We start from the raw sequence: 20,564 nt of genomic DNA on the forward strand, positions 1-20,564 counted from the left end.
CACTCAAAGGCTTTCATCCAAACAAATGTGCAGCTCTATTTTAAGCTTTATTAAACCTGCTATCACCATTAGGAACCGATATGAATTAGTAATGTGATTATTTATTAAGGGAATTCGGATATTGTTTTACTCTTGTATACGATTTTTTAAGTATTTACTATTTTATATAGATTTAGTAGGTTCGAGTGGTAAGCTTGGTCTTATTGACTTGTAGATCAAAGAGACTTGCCTTTGAATTATGCAATAAGTACTGTATTTTATGATGACTTATATGTATGAATGTGCACTTTTATGGCAATACGCCGAATAAAGTTATTTTGACTGACTGACTGAAATAACATTCTAATTGTCCAGCATGAATTTGTCTTTATCATTCTTGTATATCTTGACAATTCTCCTCAACAAGATTCAGGACAAGGAAGTGACAAGCCTTGCAACAGGGAATCAGATTAGCCAAATAGAGTACATAGTTGAAATTAGCGCACTTCCCATTACCCTTGAATGTTGGCGGAGGCGGGGTGTCAGAGCTCCTCTAATCACTAGCAAAACCCATGTCCCTACACATCAGAATTCTGTTAACTGCCTTCCCATAAGGGATGATTAAAATGAACCCATTTCATCCCTTAGGAGTTTGTCTCTTGTTTGAATTTCATAAATGTAATTTACAAAACTCCTGCCCAAATAACCAGGGCATCCTTATTGTACCTGCACTGTAAATCTATATAATATCAACTTCTAAGCCATCAATAACTTTAGCTGAATAAAGATCAAAAACAATACAGTAAAAATGTATCAAAATAATATCAAACTATGCAGGATATATCAGTAAAAGCATTTGGTACAAATAAGTAGAATTAATTTTCCTGATGCTGAGTTTAGTCAACTTACCCGCAATAAAGGTAGCCAAGCCACCTTTTGATCTGGCTGAATGAGAGGGAGTACCTAGATAATTTATAAAACAAAAGACATTTAAGCTAACCTTTTCTAGGAACCAAGTTTCCAAAACACAAAAACACAGATTATATCATAACCACCTAAGAATGACACCCAGTCTGGGTTAGACTTAAAACAACAAAGTTTACAGGGACATTATAGCTTGGAAAAATACTTTTTTTAAAACATAGAAATTCACTTAAAGAACCAAAGGTTACAGGGACATTATAGTTAGGCTCACATTTTAAACATACAAAACCATAGAAATTCATCTGTAAAAAGTAACTATAACTCGTGCCCTAAGGTAACTGTAACTCATGCCATGCATGGCAGGGGTTGGATACAGAGCCTGGAGTGTGGCCAACCTCCATAACCACCCAGCTCCACGCCAAGCATGCCCTTTGGCTGTGCGCAGTGGGGGTTGGCCACAGGACCTGGCCTACCCAGAGCACTCATGAAGTCTTCTTTGTTTGGTGGGAGATGTGATTATATTCCTGTTCATCAAGAACGTGTTTCCAAATTGGAGCAGTCATAGGTTCAGCCAAGCAAAAGCAAACAGCTACCTCCTGAGGGTGGGCACCTTGAGAAGTAGCAGGAGCTGGTCCTAGTGGGTGGCGGTCTCCAAGGCCATAAATGGCTCCAGGAGGGAGGCCAAACAGCCCCTCTCCTTTGTTTAGTACAGACTGGCACCAGGAAAGTGGTGGTCACCGGGGCCGTATACCGCCGGGGAGAGGGGGCCCCACAGCCCCTCCTGATTTTTTAGGTAGAGCGTAGGCATACAACCTCATGTATACTTTAGTATACTTCTCTTGTGGGCTTAAAGCCATTTCATTTGTTTGTTGCAGTGTCCTTTAAAACTCCTTGCTTGCTAGTGGTCAGTCCTGCCGCTTTGTCCCTCCTTTTTCTCTTATGTTCCTCCCAGGGATTGGGACCAAGTTCTATATATTTACACTTTGGCTCTTTAACTCTTGGTTTGAGGGACTACTTTATCATTTCCTTTTTCTTGTGTTACACTGTGGGTGCTTCAGGCCGCAGCTGCTTGAATTTTATTGCAGCATTCTCCCTTCCACCTCCTCTCAAGCTGGACAAGACCAGCTGTTGTGCTCCGATGGGAGCTGCTCTGACGGGGGTGCTCTGTCTCATTAAAGGGAGGTGGAAACAGGCCCCTACTGCCTTCACTTTTAGTCAGCATGTATGAAATGGCAGCTCCCCCAATGGCTGAGTGGCCCATGGAAAGACTGCCCCTTTAAGAATGTTTGTGCATCTAAGGCACGCTCCTTTAATTTCCGTTGGCCGTACTTGGAAACAACCACCTGTTGTGTCCTGATGGGAGCAGCTGCAATGGGAGTGCTCTGCTGCTTGGTGAGAGCGGGCGCACTCTGTTGTTGATTCCTAGTCGCCGCCTGGGTAGGTCCTCCTGACTTTCTGTTTTTCGCATTCATGGTGTACACTCCTCTGATTCTGTGCCTACATTCTATAGCCCTCCTACCCCACCCTTCAGGACACCCACAATTACTCCTGTCCCTGTGCAGTCCCTACCCCTCTACACGACCGAGCAGCACCTTGTGGGGCCCCAGCCACTGTCTTCCCTGAGGCCCTGGTACACCCCACAGAGAGCCCTTGTGGGATCCCCTCCTCTTGTACAGTGAGGTACACAGCCACTATCTTCCCTGAAGACCATGGAGCCTCCTGCTGACCCATACACCCTCAATCACTCCTGTCCTACTCTTCACCTGCAGCACTGTCTACCTGGACGAACAGGCTGTGCACTCCCAGCACCTTGTGGGGCCCCAGCCACTGTCTTCTCTGCAGCCCTGGTTCACCCTTTTCCAGCTGTACACCTACAGGCAGCCAGTCCAGTCCCTGTGCAGCCCCTGCATGTGCCTCACCGTGCAGCCCTATCTACCACATACTATCCCTAGGAACTTTTCAGCAGCTCCAGGGGACCCCTTGTGCCGCCCGAACCCCAATCCCCTGTGCATCGTCAGTCCCAGACTTTGTTCTGGAGGCCTACAAAACACCACACATGCACCACTGGACACCCCTCAGTGAGGCTCCAGTCCTATGCAGTTCCGTTTTGTCCGTAAGCCACCTTCTGCAGGCTCTCAACACCCCATTGCACAACATGGCATTCCCAATGCAGCTCTAGAACTGCATCCATCTTTCTAACTACTCTGTTGCCACTGGACACCCCCGGGGCTCCTGTGCATTCATTTAGCACTGCTTCTGCACCACACGTGCTGCATCCAAATGACTGCAACCCCGCCGGCACACCCCCCCTCACACACACAACCTCTGCGAGCACTCCCTTTACAGCTGTTACCAGCCAAAGAGAGCCTGTACAGGTCAGGGGGCGACCTCCTCTCCTACCATCCCCTTTAAACTTGTTTTCCTTTTCAGTGCAAATGCCACAACACCCACACAGCACCAATAAATCTCATGCACTGCTCGTTGTCACAGAATAAGTTGCTAAGAACAGCCCTGCCAGTGCCCTTTGCTCACTGCGTACTTCTGCCACGGATTACACTTTGCTTCCATTAAGTGCTCATGTCGTTTAATCACCTTTCAATTATTTTTTAAATTAGTCAAGTATTGGTTCACTTCTGTGCTGCCAGATTAGCAGCTCAAGTAACTGTCAGGGCCCGTCTCTGCGCGTTAAAACACACTTCAATACAAGCAGTTTCTGCTGTCCCATGCTGATCACGGTAGGGTCCATAGTGGGTTTATCAGTGGAAACCGCTCAGTCGTCGTTTTTTCTTTTTATGTTTTCCTTTCTTGCCAGCAGCTGGTTGTGCTATAACCCTTGGTATCAGAACCACAGTCCCAAACATCTCTGTGCATTTATTTGTAAATGTGCACCAGCTCGAACCAGCTGATTTTATCTTCGTTCTCTGTAGCACCTGAAGTGGCATCTCCACACAAGTCACCAAGCATGAATAAACACAAGAAATGATTGTCTCACAAAAAACAAGGTTATAATAGACCCTAAAATATAGGAACTATTTAAAGGGCCGAGAGAAAGAAGGTGAACTTGCACTTACTTCACCGTAGTGTTGACGCCGGAAACCATCAACACCACAGGAGAGACCTGGAAGGGGGGAAGGAGGATTCACCCCTCGACCAAAGGTGCAAGATGGATTGCACCGTGATGACACGGTATAAAAAAGGGAGGCATAAGGCGGGAAGGGGGTTCTTGGAGTACGAGCGAGTAATTGAATAAACGCCCTGACACACCTCACGCTGGCTCCGAGTATTCCTTTGTGTTGGCGCGCTCGCACGCTGCACGACACAACATTAACCAGCAGTAACGTGGCTGTTAATATACGGGCAGTTTATGGCAAGTCCTGTCGAAAGTGCACACCCGTTTTCAATTCATGTCACTCCCAATGCGTCACGTGTGACAAAACCTATTGCTATCTTCTGATTGGGATTACCTGCTGCTTCTAATTGTTGCCCTAAGGGTCTTCCGAAACAGTTTTCTTTTTTTATTTTATTTCCTTGGCATGGGCCTGCCTTCTTATACTCCCCACATGGTGGAAGATAGGTATGATTGATCTGGAAACTTACAGGCAGCCTGTGTTAGGTGACATTTACTTATCTGACGATTGGAGCTGCTGCAATGGGGGTGCTTTGCTGCTTGGTGAGCACTTATGAAAAATCCCTGTATTTTTATTCTGGTCGTAGCATTGCCACATTGGCTTTGAGTTTGTGAATTGCACTTACAGAGATCTAAATTGCTTAAACTAAGGGCAACATTGACTGAGAATCATCAGGGAAGGCTGTCTGCCCCATATGAAATTTGACCCTAATTACCATTCCCTTTTATAAGCTGGGCATGCTGTAGCTTTGCAATGCATGATGACTATGTGTTCATACATTTGACTGCTATTTCCTTCTGAGTAAACCACTCTGATCATTACCCAACCAGGAATCTCCATCCTTTTCTGTAGTGGGGCTACTATTTAAATAGTGACCACATTAGACAAGATTACTTTAGCGGGCACCCAATCCAAATTTACCAGCAGGTTAAAACTATTGGAATATGTCCATACATGTTTCCTGAGAGAAGCATATATTCCTGAATCAGATTGCATGACCCAGTGTGTAGTAATTGTATAGCCCTTCAGCCCCTGGTGGCACAGCACCCAGGATAATGTGCTGCATGGCTAAACACTTATAAGGTCCCAAAGCCAAGACCTATTGGCTATGCCAATGCTTGTTTTACTATTCAGCATACCCCAGGACCTGTCCCACCCATTTTTTTTTAAATGCACTGAGAAAATTGTGAATATTCATGAATTTCGCTGTGAATTTTTTTTTTTAAATGCCTTTTTGTCCTGGTGGGGTCCCGTTGGTTCCCCTGGGCCAAGCCTAGGAGGCTAGGGTGTTTCTACCTTGCCCCTTTTCTTTTTTTTGCATTTTTTTGGGAGTCGGCTGAATCTGAGTCCCAAAATGGCTGCCAACACTTTCTAATAGAAGTACTGCCAGACAATCAAATCTCAGCACGAAACCGGGACTGTTAACAAAGTATTCACACTTCTCGAAATGCAAATATGGATTTCCTTTAGTATCTTGAAATCTACTGAACAGATTTACACCAAATAACAAAGTGTGATCTTTGGGCCAAAAGCTACCTTTCTGCCAAATTTTGTGTAATTCTGTCCAGCGGTTTGGACTGCAGGCGTGTCGAAAGAGTCTATAGGAATTAACATGGGAAACGCACTTTTTTTACCCCCTCCTTTTTTTCAGCACCCTCTTGAAGGATCACCCCCAAAACCTTCAATGCACAACAAGACCCAACTTGACACTTTTTTAGACAGTTTCATGAACATTGGTCAAACGGCGCAAAGACATAACAGAGTCAAAAATGTTTTTTCTATGGAAACTAGGTCCTAACTCTAACTACCTGCTGGCTAGTAGGTAATATATTGCCTAGTGCCGGTTGCCACTAGGTAGTTATAGTTAGGTTTGCTTTTCCATAGAAAAAGCGTTTTTTCTATTGCTAGTAACTTTGGCACAGTTTGATGAATATACACAAGCTTTCCAAAAAGGTGCTACTTTTTGATTAATTTATGTATGGCAGATTTCGGGGTGATCTTTCTAGCAGAGACCGAGGAAAAAAGTGACTGGAAGGAGTACTTGCTCCAGAGGCAGCCTGGCGGCTGAATGGCAAGGGACACAGCAGGAAGTGAAGCAGACGACATTCAAACGATGTGCTGGCCAATCAGAAGAAAGTAAATTAGAACCACGTTAGACGAAGCCAAGAGTAGGTTCAGGTAAGTAAAGGGCAGTTTTCAAGCCCCCTTTTAAGTTTTTTTTATCAACAAACGGTTTTGCAAGCACAGCACGCAAGCAAGCAGGCGAAACCTAAAATATGGAGGCCAAGAAGCATTTATTTATTTTAAGCCCCAGGGAGCATACCCCCTGTGGCCAAAAACTATTTTTATGGGAGGCATGACCCCCACCAGAGCCATTAGAGGCCCAGGGGAGACCACCTCCAGGGCCAATCTTATTATTTATGAAGAGGGAGCCTGAGCGGCCGAACTCCGAGTGCCTTCACAGGCCTGAGGAGCCCCCTTCGGATAGCCATTAATTTTTATGGAGAGGGTAGCCTCCCTCGGGTCAAAAATTCAGAAAATGAGGAAGGGGCTGCATGGCCTCACTCCCTGAGCCTGAAAAGACCCCAGGTAGCTGACCCCTAGTGGTGATTCCTTTAAGGGATGGGGCAACGTGGTACCCCTCCCTGAGCCATTAGTGGCTCCAGGGAGCCCACCCTCAGGCCGACTCAACAGCTATGTCTCAGGACATTGCGGCTTCTCTGCCTTCAGCAGTGCAGGCAGCAAAAGCTGTGTTTGCTTTCGCTTGGTGGGAGCATTTTTAAATCTCCTGCCAAGGGGAAGCAAAAACATCAAGCTGCTCCCAGCTGCAGGGAGATTCAAAAATGCTTCCGGCCACTGGAAGCGGACTTTAGATCTATTATCCTGCCCGCAGTAATGCCGGCAGGTAAACAGAACTAAATATTGCTTCCACCAGCAGGGAGCAGCATTATTAGCTGCTCCCTTTGGGCGGGAATAATGCCGACTCCCGCTGGATGTGGAGAGCTGGCTGGTGCCGCAGGGGCCTTCGGGCTCCTCCCATAGCCCTTAACAACAGTGTGGTGGGTGCCTTGGGTGGGCACCAGGGCACCCACCTTTTCTTGTGCTGGGCCCTGGGGGATGGTGTCCCCTGGCCTAAAATCTGCCCAGGGAGGGAGGCTGCATGCCCCTCTCCTCCTTCAAAATGGTACGGGGCCATGGGGTTTGAGGTCACGAGGCCAAAATTGGCCCGAGGATGGGGACCATTTGCCCACCTCCCCATAAAAAATTGTGCCAGTCCCGGGAGATGGTTTCCACGGGGCCGAAATTAGTCCGGGGAGGGAAGCTGTGTGCCACTCTACCCTTTAACCTTTAAAATGATGCCAGGACCTGAGGGATTGGATCCCTGGTGCCATAATAGGCCTGGGGAGGGGATGCATGTGCCCCCTTCCTTTGACTATACTACAGGGCCCAGGGGATGGGACCCCCAGAACCAAAATTGACCCAGGGAGGTGGGCCATGTTGTGTGCACCCCTCCCCTTCAAAATGGTGCAGTGCCCCGGTGATGGGGTCCTCAGGCCAAAATCTGCCCACAGAGGTGGTCTTTGTGCTTTCCACCCCATGAAAATTGTTCCAGGCTCTTGGGAATGGGGTCCCCAGGGCCGAAATCAGTCCAGGGATGGGAGCCTCATGCCCCTCTCCCTAAACAAGCATGCCAGACACTAGGGGATGGGGTCCCCAGGGCCATCAGCCTGGGGAAGGGAGCCACGTGCTCCCCTCCCCCAAACAAACATGTTGGTCCCCTGTGGATGGGGATAAAAAAGTGGCCCTGTTGGATGGGGTCCTTGTGCCAGATAACTGCTCAGGGAGGGGAGTTGTGTGGCGCCCCTCCCCATTAATTAAATAAAAGATAGCCCTGGGGGATGGGGTCCCCAGACCAAAGCCCTATTGCCAACTCCTAACTTCTCATGGGCGAAGGCCATGTGCAGTGTGGGATTGGCTGTATGGGGTGTTGTTTGCTGCAGGTTACGTTATAAAAATATGACAAATTCACTGAAAAAACTAAGGTTAATGTAACGTTATAGTTAGTTGTGATAAAAGGCTTTTTTCTAAAAACTTAGAAATTCACAGAAAAAAAAACAAAGATTAAAATAACGTTATAGTTAGATCAACTTGTCAGTGACAACATTTATGTTTTGAACTAGAAAAAAAGCACAGAAATTCACAAGTTATAGCTATGAGAGGTAACTATAACTTGCTCCCCAATATGCACTGCTTCTGACCTCACGACATCACACATGGCGTTCTATGACATCATTTATGACAGCACTAAGGACATCCCAACATAATTGATAAAATCACTGATGGCATCATTGACGACCTCATCTAAGCTTTGTTTTCTTGCATTCCCTCGGCATTTCGCTCCACACAGGTCTCCTGTATTATATATCAAAATCGGAAACGATTAGAACAGGGCTCAATTATTCTGGGACTCGCCACAAATATGTCTATATCAAGAAGGGCACAATTATGCCAGGGCGACAGGGAGTGAAGAGAGCGCGCCTTTTGACAGGACCACCAATAAACCAGCGGGGACACGCACGCACACACCCACCTCTCATAAGTGCCAGCTTTTGCTCGCCCTGTCCACGTCCACAAACCAGTGTCCCTCTCAGGGTAAAGGTACCCACTGAAAAGCCAGGATAGGGCTGGATTCTGGCCTGAGGGTGGAAGACGGACAAGCCACGGGTAGGCTCGTGTGTGGCGCGCCTGTGGGAGCAGGAGAGCGCAGCTGGAGATAGGTTCTAGGGAAACAGCACAACGTTCACAGAGTGACTTACTGTGGACACGACTCTGCGCTTCATCTCCATCCCAAACCTCCAGTCACAGAAACAATCATAAACTGGACGTCATGTATACCCACCGTGAGAGATGCCAGGGCTCGGGCAGCAGGGACTCTTTGTCAATCCCCCAGAAAGTTAAATAAACATCGGCGCATCTGAGGTCGCCGCGCCCAGGGAACGGGAGCAATCGAAACTAAGACATCCAGAGCAATACTGCAAACTGAAATCTTATGAGAGGCGTGGCGCAGACCACAGATGCTCCCTCCGACGTCTCGGGACCGAGGATCACACGGTGCAAGGGAAGCTGCTGTGTTGCTGTGTTACAAGGCAGGAACGGGAAATAACGGCAACACTGAGCCGGTACGAAGGGGATATTACACATTACACAAGGCCTGCCTTCCCCTTTCCGGGTCCGGTTGACAACCACCCTGAGGCAACTCAGAACACTAGGTAGCTCCGGGGAGAAGTCTAAATGTTGGGGGCACGTGTATGATTTGTAGAGAATGTCCGAGCGCAGCGCACAGTTCCAGTCCCGGAGACAGTCGACGCGCTTTGCAGCGCTGGCAACAGGAGGACTGCTGTCACCCAAGAGGCACGCTGCTTGCTTTATCGACTACGGAAGGATGAATGCCTGAGAAGGAATAACAGGATTCGAAAATGTGGCCAAGGCGGTACGCACAGGTCTTCGCAGCAGATGAACTAATCCGCTGAGCAATTTACAGCCTGCTCTGTACTTAAAAAAGGTATAATTAACCACTCTGAACGTTAATGGTAACAGGTTTAAAGGTAAAACGGTTACAAATAAAGATGTAGCGAGTTTTACTCAGATCTCGTTTTAAACTGAATTGTCGATTTACCAAGATGGATTAAAACAAACCTCGCAGCTTAGGTCTCTAATGTTTGCACCTCGGGAGCTTGAGCCAAAAGTGGCTATTATGGTACCCGCATTTTTCAGAAAAAAACATATCTGCCATTTGTCCATGTTTTGAGATTCTGGAAAGGTCGGGAACGGGTACTTCTAAGAGTGCATGTAGAATTTGTTTATTCATTTTAACTTCGGAAGCTTGTCTCAGTTTTCTCTAAGGAGCATTTTGGAATAGTTTAGCTACTTCTTAGATACTTTACAAGTCTAGTCTGTACGTTTTCTTTCAAAGGGGAAGTCATTCTTGATTAGCAGAGCTTTCCCTGTGTTTTTTACTAACCTTACTATAAAAATACCGGCAATGCAGGTAAAATACTGCTCAGGAAGCAACCCTGTGTATAGCCACAGATTACACACAAAGAACCTGATTCACAAACTGCACTTTTGTAATAGCTTACACCTTTGAGTAAGATTTCTACTTTTTGGCAGTGCTTTAAATGGGCAGGTACTGCCTGATACTGAATACCCGTTGTTAGGAATTGGGTGTGTAGCTGGCAGCGGTATACACCCTTGTCCAAGTAGCGACCACAATCCTTGTCAGGGTAAATCACAACACAATCCAAATTATCCTGTGCTCACCCTCTGGTAGCTTGACACAAAGCAGGCAGGCTTAAATTAGAAGTCAATGTGTAAAGTATTTGTGGAATAGCTCATGCAGTAACACAGTGAAAACACACAAAAGGTACTCCACGCCAGTTAAGAAAATAGATAATATTTATCTGGATAAAATAAGATCAAAACAACAAAAATGCAATGTGCACAAGTCGAGATATCACTTTTAAAGGTTTAAAAGAGTCTCAATCCTTAAGAATCCTTAAGAATCAGTGGATGTATCCTTGTAACACACAGTATCTGGGATGAGTAAAAAATAACAACGCAGGGAAGGCTGCAGATGAGGAAATACCCTTGAAAAATAAGGTGCTGCCTCAGATTTTCCGGCGCAGCCCAGACGATGTGCCGTTTCTTTCCATGCTGCAAGGTGATGCGTTAATTTCCAGGAGCGCAGCCTTGGTTCCTCACTGTAATGCGGGGAAATTTTGACTCCCAGAGATGATGCGTTGAAAATCCTTGAGGCGCTGGTAAAAAGGAGCAGGTGTTGTGTCGATCTGGTAGGTGGGGTGGTGAATTTTCAGCCACGAGGCAGGCGCTTCATTGGTTTCTGCGTGCGGTGCATTGATTTTCTGACACATCAGGATTTTCTTCTCTGGGGTGAAGTATTTGTGACCCTGAGACTTCAGCATAGGAGGTAAGCTGAATCCAAGCCCTTGGAGAGCACTTGTGGGGAAGACAAATCAAATCAAATCAAATCATTAACATTTATAAAGTGCGCTACTCACCCGTGCGGGTCTCAAGGCGCTAGTCCTTCCAGCAGAGTCAGAAGACAGCAAGCAGCAGGGCAACAAGCAGGGTAGCCGTCCTTATCAGCAAAGCAGTCCAGAGGAGTCTTTTGGGCAGACAGGCTGTCCGTCTGACAGAGGTCAGGTGTAAATCCAGAAATGTCTTATTTGGTGGGGTGAGAGACCATTTATATATACCCAAAAGTGCCTTTGGAGTGGGGAAACTTAAAAGAGTGGTTTTGAAGTGCACACGTTCCCCTTTGAGCCTGGTCCTGTCTGCCAGGAGCCCTGTGTGGGGCTATTAGTCCTTTGTGTGAGGGCAGGCCATTGGTCTTTGAAGTGTAAGGGAGAGCCCATCCACCCTTTCTGCCCAGAGAGACCCATTCAGTATGCAGATGGATGCAGATGTGACTGAGTGTCCTGTGTTTATGGCTGTCTGGGTGGAATGCTGTCAGCCAGCATAGACCAGGCAGACCAGCCTTGGAGACAGGCTGTAAGGCACAGATGGCAGAAGGTGCAGAGAAATGCCCACTTTCTAAAAGTGGCATTTCTAAAATAGCAATATTGAGTCCAGCTTCATCAGTAGGCAGGATTTTCTATTACCATTCTGACCATACTAAACATGACAGGGCTACTCCTTTCAGATCAGAATCTACCACTTAAAAGAATATAAGGGTAGTTCTAATGCTGGCCTATGAGAACAGCTGGCCTCACCGTAGTGGAAAATGAATTTGTGAGTATTCCCCTACCAGGACATGTAAAACACATAAGTACATGTCCTGACTTTTACTTACATAGCACCCGGCCCTATGGGTTACCTAGGGCCGCCTTGGGGTGATTTATATGTAGAAAAAGGGGAGTTTAAAGCTTGGCAAGTAGTTTTAAATGCTTAGTCAAAGTGGCAGTGAAACCGTACACACAGGCCTTGCAATGGCAGGCCTGAGACATGGTTAAGGGGCTACTTATGTGGGTGGCTCAATCAGTGCTGCATGCCCACTAGTAGCATTTAATTTACAGGCCCTAGGGCACCTCTAGTGCACTTTACAAGGCTCCTACAAGTAAATTAATCATGCTAATTGGGTAGAAACCAATGTTACAATGTTTAGGGGAGAGAGCACATGCACTTTAGCACTTGCCAGCAGTAGTAACATGCGCAGAGTCCAAAAACCAGCAAAAACAGGGTCAGAAAAATGGAGGAAGGCAGGCAACAAGTTCGGGGATGACCACCCTAAGGTTGTCAGGTCTAACACAGGTGCTTCTATAATTTGAAAGGGAGAGTACCTGCAATTCTCAGCATTGTTGCAATACTTTTAATGGGAGGTTACCAGCAGTTCTTCGGAGCAAACAGGTACTACTAAGAGTGAGTACCTGTACTTCTATATTTCCATTTAGAGCACTGCTTTTTAGTATTCACAAACTGCACTTTTATATTGTATTGTTTTGTTCTGCAACATTTATATATTGCTTAGTATCCTCATATGTGGGTCGCTGAAGCGCTTGCTGAAATGAGTAGCATGCTACAAAGTGTAGGATATGCGGTTGAAATAATGTTGTCTTTGTTTTGTGAGCAGTGAAAAGGAAAACGAGATGCATTTCAAAATCAAAAATGAAAAGTTTTCTTTTAATTTTTTCAGAGCAGGCAGTGGTCCGGTGGAGACAGGCTAAGATGACTCAGAAGATTACACAGAGAATTCTGCAGCATGCAAATTAGCATGATGAGTTGTCTTACTGCAGTTCAGTCTAGTCCCAGACAATTGTCTGTCACATTTGTGTAATTTGCATCATTAGCAACAAATACAAAATGTTGGAAATTACACTAAGCACAAAACTTAAGATACTTTTTTGTGACAAGTGGCTGGTTTGAACACAAAGGGCCAGAGTACAAATGGTTTTAGTATTCACAAGCCCTACGAATGTGTAAACCTGAGAATGCTAAAACCCCTATTCCTATGTACTAAACACAGGGTTTCTGAATCTCTAAATGTTTTTAGAAATGAATACCAATTAGGTATCTTGAAGAAGTGTGTTGTAGGTGTCCCGTCCAAATTGATATGCTATGTATCAGTGTTTTGAGACTGAAATCCAACCACAAAATATTGATATTTTAATTGCACCTCAAAGAACGTGGTAACCCGTTTGCAAAAGGGAAGAGGAAAACCTTTGGACCCCGTCCCCTTTGAGAATGTAAAAAAAAAGGTTTGTTTAAAAGAAGGCAGTGGTCCATGAGACCACTGCCCTCTCGTAAACAAACAAAAAAAGTCAACTTAATTAGAAAATAAACTTTTTAAATAAACATAAAAAAATGCTTAATTAAAAAGCAATCACAGACTTGGTAGTCTTCTGACCCCAGCAGGCTATCATCCTTGTGATGGCAGCGAATCGTAGTGGGTCACAATTTGCAATCTACTTCATTAATATGTAATAAGCTAGGTTAAATTACAGGCCACTACCTTTCATTTTTTTGCGAACCAACCTATTAGTACATAAGTTGGTTTGCAAAATGCCACAGTGGTCACAAAAACAGTGGATATGCACACTTTCTCGTAATTTACCAACATTTCATATAATTTAATCAAAAAAATATGCTGTTTCTCCCACCCTTAACTTAAACCTGTGATTTGCATGAAAAACACAGTTCTCTACGCCATGACATAAAATTGCTCTTCTATCTTACTACCCAAGAGTGTCCCTAATAACTGTTTTTAGGCTGGGCATAATGCTGCTTGGTGTAAGGCAGTCTGTGTGAGCCACAGCTCCTATGTAAACTATGAAATCCTCCATCCCAAGGTGTACTCACTTTGTCTTACCCAGACATAAATATAGATGCATTCACACACTTGTAGTTAGGTTGACATTTAACTTCATAGGAAGTTCCAGTGAGAGAGAAAATATAAGAGGGGAACAGAAATAAAGAAGAGAAAGACAGAAATACATTGATATAGAGAGAAATTGGTGTGAAAAAGAACCCACAAGAGTGAGATAGATGGGCAGGGAGAGTGTGGTGGTAGAAGACAAGGGATGATATGAAATCAAGTCTACGCAGCCTTTGTATTCAGCACTCTGACCTTCGATGGTGCTGGCACTGGCTTCTGAACAAATCTTTGGGCTCCAGCACTTATTCTTTTACAAATTAAGCCCTGGGGGGTGATGAGTGATTTCAGGTAGTGAAGGTGGGGGTAGCTAACTAAAACCAGCAGCTAACATTTGCCCACTGTTAGAAATGGGGTTTTTGGTTGGCAGTCAGGTTGCCCTCTGTCCAAACAAGAACCCTCACTCTAGTCAGGGTAAGTCACACACAATCCAAAATTAGCCTGTGCTCACCCTCCGGTAGCTTGGCACGAGCAGTCAGGCTTAACTTAGAAGGCGATGTGTAAAGCATTTGTGCAATAAATCATACAACACCATAGCATAACACCACAAAAATACACCACACAGTGTTTAGAAAAATATATAATATTTATCTGGGAATCTTCAGGTCAAAACGATCAAAGTTGCAATATGAATTTGTAAAGATATCACTGAAAAGTGATAGAAAGTGTCTTAAGTCTTTAGAAAGTAAACAAAGTCTCTTTCAAACGCAAAGTACCTGGTTTCTGGTGGAAAATCTCCTCAGAGGGCCACAGGAGAAGAGATATGTGGAAAACTGGTGTGGGCGTCGATTTCTCCTCAGCACACACAGACTTGTGTCGTTATTTTCCACGCGGGGAGTCGTGCATCGTTTTCCGGCGCGCGGACAGTCTCTTTCTGTGGTTCGCGGGGAGTATCAGATGTCCAGGGTCTGTGCGTGGATTTTCCTGCTTGTTTTCCGGCTGCGCGTCGTTCTGCGGGGCTGCGCGTCGAAGTTTCGATCTCACGGCAGGCGTCGCGTCGATTTCTCCTGGGGAGTCGGGCGGCGTTGTCCTTGCGAGGCCGTGCGTCAAAGTTTTGATCTCACGGCAGGCGTCGCGTCGACTTCTCCTGGGAAGTCGGGCGGCGTTGTCCTTGCGAGCCCGTGCGTCAAAGTTTCGATCTCACGGCAGGCGTCGCGTCGATTTCTCCCGGGAAGTCGGGCGGCGTTGTCCTTGCGAGGCCGTGCGTCAAAGTTTCGGTCGTGCCGAGGGCGTCGCGTCGATCAGCGTCGGTGTGCGGCGTTTTTCTTGCCGCGGAAAAAGCTGTGCGTCGAAAATTTCGGCGCACGGAGCGTCCAAGAGGAAGAGAGAAGTCTTTTTGGTCCTGAGACTTCAGGGAACAGGAGGCAAGCTCTATCCAAGCCCTTGGAGAGCAGTTTTACAGCCAGACAGGAGGTCAGCAAGGCAGCAGGCCAACAGCAAGGCAGCAGTCCTTTGTAGAAAGCAGACAGGTGAGTCCTTTGAGCAGCCAGGCAGTTCTTATTGGCAGGATGTAGTTTCTGGTTCAGGTTTCTTCTCCAGCAAGTGTCTGATGAGGTAGGGCAGAGGCCCTGTTTTATACTAAGTTGTGCCTTTGAAGTGGGGGTGACTTCAAAGAGTGTCTAAGAAATGCACCAAGCCCCCTTTCAGTTCAATCCTGTCTGCCAGAGTCCCAGTAGGGGGTGTGGCAGTCCTCTGTGTGAGGGCAGGCCCTCCACCCTCCCAGCCCAGGAAGACCAATTCAAAATGCAGATGTATGCAAGTGAGGCTGAGTACCCTGTGTTTGGGGTGTGTCTGAGTGAATGCACAAGGAGCTGTCAACTAAACCTAGCCAGACGTGGATTGAAGGGCACAACAAGATTTTAGTGCAAAGAAATGCTCACTTTCTAATAGTGGCATTTCTAGAATAGTAATATTAAATCCGACTTCACCAGTCAGCAGGATTTTATATTACCATTCTGGCCATACTAAATATGACCTTCCTGCTCCTTTCAGATCAGCAGCTGCCACTTCAACAATGTATGAGAGCAGCCCCAATGTTAGCCTATGAAGGGAGCAGGCCTCACAGTAGTGTAAAAACGAATTTAGGAGTTTTACACTACCAGGACATATAACCACACAAGTACATGTCCTGCCTTTTACCCACACAGCACCCTGCTCTAGGGGTTACCTAGGGCACACATTAGGGGTGACTTATGTATAGAAAAAGGGGAGTTCTAGGCTTGGCAAGTACCTTTAAATGCCAAGTCGAAGTGGCAGTGAAACTGCACACACAGGCCTTGCAGTGGCAGGCCTGAGACAAGGTTAAGGGGCTACTGAGGTGGGTGGCACAACCAGTGCTGCAGGCCCACTAGTAGCATTTAATCTACCTGCCCTAGGCACATGTAGTGCACTCTACCAGGGACTTACAAGTAAATTAAATAGTCAATCATGGATAAACCAATCAGTAGTACAATTTACACAGAGAGCATATGCACTTTAGCACTGGTTAGCAGTGGTAAAATGCCCAGAGGTCAAAAGCCAACAACAACAGGTCAGAAAAAATAGGAGGAAGGAGGCAAAAAGTTTGGGGATGTCCCTGTCAAAAAGCCAGGTCCAACACCCACTCTCCCTACTCATGCTTCATCCCCTTGACAGGGAAGAGTGTGGTGGAGCATCCAGGAGTGCTGGGCCTCTGTTTGACTCCTGTTATGTGGAACTAGAGTCATCCACCAGGCTGACAGGGGATTCCCTGGCAGGGCCCGAGAACAAGGCCTTGCTGCCCAGTGGATAGTTGATCTCTCTCCTTATTCCTAAAAGGGATAGTGAGTCAACTGAAGAGTTCTTCTGGAAGCTCCACCAATCTGCGGTCTAGAATCGGTATAAGCCAGCAAGAAGGTCAAACTAGTCTAAAGAGGCAACCCTAAAGCCACAGAGGGCTTCTGAGTACTGACTAGCAACTTTTTCACTGACGCTCCACCTCAGTGACGGAAACGCAAAGGGTGGAGAAGAGTACATGGCCCACTTGTCCAGAGGAGAAAGACGTCTGTGGCCATTAATGGTAAAAACCCACAAGAAGCCTGAAAGCATAACAGGCTAGGGCAGACAAAGTGGATGTCTGGGAGACACGATGGTGAGTTCTATGTAACTAGTGCATCATTTCACATACCTACTAAATAACGATACCCATGGGATGTAAGTCATCAGATGCAGTAACAATATAGTGCATTAGTAGACCCCTGTGGAAATGGGGACTGACATGCAGATTTTGGTCTTTACCATAGGTTTGACCTTGCTGAAATTTATTGGGCGAAAAATCCAACTATCATTAAAATCCAACAAACTCATAGTTCTGACACCCATGCAAACAGTGGTTTGCTCGTATGAGGAACTTTAATGAGGCTCGCTGTTCTTTTGCTATAGCCTGAATCCATCACGAGACAGGTGACAATGCAAGCCCTAGAGAAAGATGCTTTGAAAATAGGTGTTTTGACTCCTATTATGTTTTCTGCTTGTTTTCGCCTGCAGATGAATGATAGGAGCTTGGCTAGGTGGATGCTGCAGAACCTTATAGATTCTCAGTGCCACTCTGGTAAGGAGGCTCAATAGACAGCGACAATGGATCCAGTTTGCCATGCGTGGACCTCAGTGTAGGGCAACCAGGAACCCCAATTTTTTCCAAGACAGTCCCAGTTTTTTACCAGCTGCCCCTGCACATATTGGCAAATTTAGCACATATCGATAATTAGGGAGGCACGTTTTCATGTCTTCCAAAGCAAGACTATTAGCAGCCCTTATCAGAAACCAATTAAATTAACAAGGGATACTGGGTTCAAAAGTAGCATTTACTGTAACCCCTTGGTGCTTCATTGTGTGTTTTTCTATATTGATGAGTGCTGTCATTTAAGTCATTCTGTGCTCCTCAGTTGATGTAAAATTGTAGTCTTTCGTCCATTTTTGCAAAATGTCCCAGTTTTTGTTTTTCAAAATCCAGTCACCCTCCCTCAGTGGCGCAGGCCACCATGGGTGCTACTGCTAACAAGGAAACTGCCCCCACATCCACTGAGGGGAGGTGAAGTAGCTACAGTCGAGGTGCAATGAGCCCCTCTGATCCTTGGGGTCTGGTGACAATGCATGTGTTGTACTATCGATAGGTAACCCCCTGAATACCTGCACTGGATGGAGAGCTTCTTGGTAAGGCGTTGACTGATTTATTCCATAGAGCTGCTGTGATTTCACATTTGGTCACGCTGGGTTTCTGATATGTTGGCGGGCTTGGTCATCGACTATGCAGGCTCATCGGTTCTCTTCAGATGCAAATATAAATCGCACCACACTTCCCTTACTCTTGCAGAATTACCCACTCCCACAATCCTTTCATAAAAAGATAGGCCTGTCCTGTCTAGTGACGTGCTTACTGCAGAGTCTCCGTAGTCATAATGTTACTTTTAGTAAAATTAAACTTGTAGTTTGTTAATACCAAAAAATAGTAAACTTACACAAAAGTGTAAGTCTGCCTTTGTGAATCAGGCCCTACATCTTTACTAAATGGATTCCTTTGTGTTTACTTTGATCCAGCACACCATTCCTAAATTTAAGAAACTATGCAATAATGGTCGTGCCATTTCTGCGGTCACTATGCAAGCCTGGAACGATCTTCGTGCAGCCATTTGTGCTGAAAGAAACCTCTTCAAATTTTGCACATTGTTAAAATTAAAATCCTGTCTGGTACCGCTGTAGATTCTGACTCAGACATTTCGTTCTCTAGCTCTATGACACCCTGCTTAGGTAATCACTTGCTTTATAAGTTTTAAATCAACCAACCATGCCACATATTTCAGTATGACGACTTATTATTTTGATAACTCCTATTTCAGTAAATATGATGTAAATTTATCTCACATGGGTATCCTGAATGTCTTTCATGGCTCTTACCCTCGTGGGCCAACACTGGATAGTCCTGCCCGTGTTCATGCAGTTGCATCAACAATTGGTAAGACCGTCACAGTCTTTATTTGGGTGTGTTCATAACAAGGGCAAGATGGCTGGTTGCAGGGATCTAGATAGTATAGCACTACACAAATGCTCAGTGGTGACATCGAGTCAGGTAATCAGCTAAATTCATCGTTTGCTGCAACACCACAAATGGCCACAAGAGAGAGTCAGAGTTTAATAGCCCAAAGAATAGCCTTGTTAGGGTCGAGCCTGTGTTGCATGCGCTCGCACATTGGTATCGCAGCGAGACTCTTTTGCATTTAGAAAAGGGCTCAGAGCCCTGTCAACTTCACGTCAGTGTTTTTTATTGGTTCGTGGGTTTCCCTAATAAAATCTGCTTGCTTTCATTAGTCGAAGGCACGCATATGTCATGCCTTTTGGTGGCTAGCCCTCCTCGAGCGCAGTGACCAAGTACAGAAAACATGCGAGGCTCGCTGTTTTCCATCGGGCTCGTGGACTTCTTTTTCTCTAATTTACGAGTGTGATCTCGCTTGGCAGAAGTCGAGCGCTTTACATAGTTGATTTCACTTTTTCGGTACATAAATGCACTTTTGCCCGATAGGTGAAAAGTCGGGTTAGGAGTTTACAACGCGATCAACTCTAACATGAGCAAACGCGAGACCCGTTGCATTGTGCCTCTCTTTCTTGCTCATGGCGGCAATGGCACTTTGAATTGAATCAAATGTTTTACTTTTCATTTTCTGGTTGAGAAAGCCGTGCGAGCATGGTAAGTGGTGGAAAGCACACTTGCCATATTTTCTACTGATTCTTGCTGCTTAAAAAAAAGCCCACACTGTTATGTTTAAGTGTTTTTATTTTTTGTTGGGGGGGAGGCTTTAACCGTTTTTAACTTCATCTGAAAGGTTGCTTTACAAGAGGGTTGGGGGTAGGCATTTTGGCCGCTTATTGGGCATGTTTAAGTAGACTGTTGTCTCCCAAACATTGTTTGTCTTCTGCGACTAGATAATTGCATCTGCACACGCTGGCAGGATCAAAGCATAGAAAAAGATAAAGTAAAGCAGAGCTTAATCACGAAGAAATACCTATTACGTGCTTGACCTACTGTTATTGGTTCTTTTTAATTCCGGGGAATGTGGTTATTTTGTGTTGATTACAGCTGTAAGTGGGAAGGCAGACGGTTTTCTCGCGCTTGTCACAGAAACGTCTCATTGCCTTGTATGAGATTGTCTATTATCTTATTTCCCAAAGCCATCATGGCTCTGCCCCACAGCTATTACAGTAATACTGATATTTTGTCAAGAGGAAAAACACTTGAGAATGCCACGTTCGCAGCTCTGACCGCTGGGTGGCACCAGAGGTTTAACTTGTAAAGCGGAGATGATCTCATCGTTGTATGGCCAAACCTATACACACCGATCGAAGACCAAAACATTAGACAGAATATTGACTAAACAGCTACAACATAACAGTTTTGCCATTAAGATAACTTGGGGGTGTCTTGCATTCTCTGAACTGAGATAGCACACGTTCTCCAGCTCGAAAATGCACCGTACTCTGGATTATGGTTCATTAAGGATGTTGCTCTTTTACGTCACAGTGACGAATTACTTCATTTATTTTTTCAACATACATTAAGTGCTTGTATGAACCGT

At 45.6% G+C, this 20,564-nt stretch overlaps 1 protein-coding gene across 1 annotated transcript in view; it reads left to right on the forward strand.

Annotated features, from left to right (window-relative positions):
- Window positions 1–9,086: 9,086 nt before the first annotated feature.
- Window positions 9,087–20,564, forward strand: part of LOC138299208 (butyrophilin subfamily 1 member A1-like) — a 53,506-nt gene continuing 42,028 nt past the window's right edge. The window contains exon 1 of the mRNA XM_069237329.1: window positions 9,087–9,594. The gene's annotated coding sequence lies outside the window, so the exon portion shown is untranslated. The remainder of the gene's footprint in view (window positions 9,595–20,564) is intronic.

Source organism: Pleurodeles waltl, chromosome 6 (genome assembly GCF_031143425.1).
Source record: "Pleurodeles waltl isolate 20211129_DDA chromosome 6, aPleWal1.hap1.20221129, whole genome shotgun sequence".
NCBI classification, from domain to species: domain Eukaryota; kingdom Metazoa; phylum Chordata; class Amphibia; order Caudata; family Salamandridae; genus Pleurodeles; species Pleurodeles waltl.